Below are 4492 nucleotides of genomic sequence, written 5' to 3'. Positions count from 1 at the left end.
AAGAGGAAGGATCAATAATTGGGTAACATGACTTTGGTAATGGAAATTATGTTGGAGGTTGAGTGACAGAATTTTGCAAGAACAATGGCTTATTCATGGCAAACATCATTTTCAAATAGCATAAAATTGACTATACAAATGGACCTCACCAGATAGAATACACAGAAATCAAATTGACTGCATCTATGGGAAAAGAAAGTGGAAAAACTCCATATTATCAGTGAAAACAAGGCCAGGGGCAGACTGTGAAGCAGACCATTAATTGCTCATATGCAAGTTCAGGATAACACTTAAAAAACTTAAAATAAGTCCATGAGACCCAACATGTGACCTTGAACATATGCCATCTGAATTTAGAGATCTTCTCAAGATCAGATTTGATGCATCAGACATTAACTACCAAAGACAAGAAGAGCTGTGGGATGGTATCAAAGATATGTACAGAAAGAAAGCAAAAAGTCACTAACAAGGAAGAAGGAAAAGGCCAGAATGGATGTCAGAAGAGACTCTGAAACTTGCTCTCCAGCATAGAGATGCTAAAGAAATGGAAAAAATGAGGAAGTAAGTGAGCTAGAACAGAACATTTCAAAGACAGCTTAAGAAGACCTGAGTTAGAAAACCAAAATGGAAGAATATGCTCAGCGTTTCTCAAACTGAAAGAACCGAAGAAAAATTCAAGCCGTGACTTGCAATATTGAAGAATGTTATGTAGTGGCTATGAATCAGGCTGCTAACCTCAAGGTCGGCAGTTCAAAACTACCAGTGGTTCCGTGGGAGAAAGATGAGGCGATCTGCTCCCATAAAGATTTACAGTCTTGGAAACCCTGTGTAGGGTCACTATGAGTCAGAACCGACTCCATGGTACTTAACAACAAGAACAACAACGGTGTGGTGCTGTGGTATAATGCACAGGACTGCAAGGTCAGTTTGAACTGCAAAGTCAGTGGTTCAAATTCACCAGCTGCTCCTCAGAAACCCTATATAGGGTTGCTATTAGTTTGAACTGATTCAATAGCATTTATCAACAACAATGGTGTGGCACTGTAGGATAAGCACTGGACTGTTAACCAAAAGGCCAATGGTTCAAACCCACCAGTTGTTTCTTGGAAACCCTTTATAGACTCACCATAAATCAGAACCAACTCAATGACACTTAACAACAACAACAACTATATGGGCAAAATATTGAATGATGCAGAAAGCATCAAAAGAAGATGGAAGAAATACAGAGACATATTTTACGAAAAAGAAATGGTCAATATTCAATCATTTCAAGCGGTAGCTTGTGATTAAGAGTCAATGATACTGAGGGAAGACATCCAAGGTACACTAAAGGCATTGGTAATGAACAAATTTGGGGATTATGGGATACAAATAGAAATTTTTCATCAAAATGAGGCAGCACTAGAAGAACTCACTCTTCTATGCCAAGGAATTTGGAAGACAGCTACCTAGCCAACTGATTGGAAGAGATCCATATTTGTGTCCATTCCAAAGAAAGGTGACCCAACAGAATGTGGAAATCATTGGACAATATCATTAATATCACATGCAAGTAAAATTTTGCTAAAGCTATGAAAAGCTGATACAACAGTTCATTGACAGGAGACTGCCAGAGCTTAAAGCCAGATTCAGATAAGGATGTGGAAGGAGGGCTGTCATTGCTGGTGTCAGGTGGATCTTTGCTGAAAGCAGAGAATACCAGAAAGATGTTTTCCTGTGCTTTATTAACTATGCAAAGACTTTCCACTGTGTGGATCATGACAAGCTATGGATACCATTACAAAGAATAGTTATTCTAAAATACTTAATTGTGCTCATGAGGGATCTGTACATCGACTAAGAGGGAGTTGTTCAAACATAATAAGGGGACAGTGAATGATTTGAAACCAGGAAGAGTGTGCACCAGGGTTATATTCTTTCACTATACGTATGCAATTTGAAAAATGAGAAAATAAGCTGAGAAATTGGATTATATGAAGAAGAATGTGGCATCAAGATCGGAGGAAGACTCATCAACAACTTAAGATGTGCAAATAATGGAGCCTTGCTTGCTGAAAGCAAGGCCGTCTTAAAATACTTTCTGATGAAGATAAACAACAAACAAACAAACACAGCCTTCAGTATGGGTGCACCTCAATATAAAGAAAACATAAATCCTCACCACTCATCCAATAAATAACATCATGATGAATAGAAAAAAGATTGAAGTTGCCAAAGATTTCATTTTTCTTGGCTCCACTATCAACACTCATAGAAGCAGCAGTCAAGAAATCAAATGATGTATTGCATTAGGCAAATCTGCTACACAATACCTCTTTAAAATGTTCAAGAGCCAAAATGTCAGTTTGAAGACTATGATGTGCCTGACCCAAGCCATGGTATTTTCAATAGCCTCATGTTCATGTGAAAAATCAATTAATATGGAAAGCCATAGAGTAATTGATGCATTTGAGTTATGGTGTTGGTAAGTACCATGGAGAACAATCAGATTTATCTTTGAGGAAGTACAGTCAGAATGCTCCTTAGAAGCCAGAATGGTGAGACTTCAGCCATCACACTTGGGACATACTATCAGGAGGGACTAGTCCCTGGAGAAAGACATCATGTTTGGTTAAGTGGAGGGTCACTGAAGAAGTGGCAGATACCCTACGGGATGTTTTGACACAGTGGGAGCAGCAGTGGGCTCAAGAGTAACAATCATTGTGATGATAGCACAGAACTGAGCAGTGTTTCTTTCAGTTGTGCTGAGTATAGCTTTGGATCAGAACTGATTCAATGGCACCAAATAACAACAACACGGCCCCACCTGCACCTGGGATGAATTGCTCTCTAGCCAATCATGATTTGGGGATGATTTTCTTAGTTATCGATCACCTACCATCCTTTGGACACGATTACATCTGCCATCCCTTCCCCCCCCCATATTTTTGTTTTTGTCTTTTTCTTGTTAAAGTTTATCTATACAAACTTTTAATTTGGGGTTATTTTTGTTATAGAACATTTGGAGTAGACATATTTCCTAGTGTGATGCTCAGGGGCGGGTCGAGAACTAGAGTAAGCAAGGGAGGCTAGTTTTACTGTCCTGTATTTCACAAACCCTGGGGAGTCCTGGTGTGGCTCTGTGGGTTAATGCACTAGACTGCACAGTTGGTTTGAACTGCAAGGTTGGTAGTTCAAGCTCACCAGTTGCTACTTGGAAACCCCCTAGAGGGTCCCTATGGGTCGGAACTGACTTGACGGCACTTAACAACAACAGGGAATCTGTGAAGTAAGCACTTTCGGATTTTGAGTCCCCTGTTTCAGTATGGCCTTCCAAAAACCCTTATTAAGTTTTGTTGTGTGTGTTTTATCTGAGAATTGTTGAAGGTTTTTCTCTGTTTGTCAGCAATAGTTATCTCCAGGAGTAAGCAGAAATGCCTCTGATGATCTCTTAAAGGATCCAAGAAAAAATGTGTTGAAGTCATAAGAAACAAAAATTCGATTCTAGGATACAGCTCTTTGATGTGTCTCAAGATTGTGTTTTAGTGTCTATGGATGTCAGCTTTATTCTCAGATTTATAAATTTCAGGAAAAATAGCACATGTTAAACTCTGCCTCTGGCCAACCACCCCTGGACAATTTATTTCACTCCCACACCCTCACTCGTGGCAGTGGTGTGGCTTCTGGTTCTAACTCTTGCAAGGTTTGCTTTGTCATTGCTGTCTCTGTTGTTTAGATTTTCAAGTTTTTGAATCTTAGGCTCCATAAGCAACAAAACAAAGGGCACAGGGCAACCAGTAAAAGCCTATAGTAGGGTGGACGTCTGTCGTGAAAGATAGTTAAAGACTCCCCTGTCAGGATCAACAGTTCCACTCTAAGCACACACGATTTAAGCAACACATTGTCCGAACTCTGTGATGTTTCCCTGTCGGGATTTTACTGAGCCAAAGAGTACTGAATTCTGAACAAAGTCAAACTGTCTGTGAAATTGGAAAAATATGGGGTTCCTGTATGGCACTCTCGTTCTATTGACATAGAGAAGAAATGGCTCTACCACATGCTTGTATATCTATCTGCTTAGTATAAACTCATTAAGAACAGTCTGAAATTCTCAATGCAGTAGATTGGAAGCTCAGCAGACTTACTCCCTGTTAGGAATTTTATTTGAAGTTGGAAAAGGGAAGTTTCCAATTTAATTCTTAGCATCCTTAATAAATACGCCTGGATTCCACTACCAAGTCTCCTCCTTGTCTCCTCCTTATCAGAATGCTGGTTTGTAGTTTATGTTTTAAACTGAGTATACCAGAACTAATTCAGCATTTCACTGATCCCTGAGAAAATGAGCTTCTATTGGTGTCATTTCTTTATCCTGAAAAACTTGTTTGATATTGTGCTGTTTAATTAGAGAGAATTTCATTTATTCTGTTTGCAAACACTGGTCTGTTCTCTTGCAGATGGTGATCTGACCTCCTGTTTTGTTATCTAGGGTTTGTGTGTGTGTGTGTGTGTG

This window comes from Chrysochloris asiatica, unplaced genomic scaffold (assembly GCF_000296735.1).
Source record: "Chrysochloris asiatica unplaced genomic scaffold, ChrAsi1.0 scaffold00020, whole genome shotgun sequence".
Taxonomy (NCBI): domain Eukaryota; kingdom Metazoa; phylum Chordata; class Mammalia; order Afrosoricida; family Chrysochloridae; genus Chrysochloris; species Chrysochloris asiatica.
Note: the sequence above shows the minus strand (reverse complement) of the source record.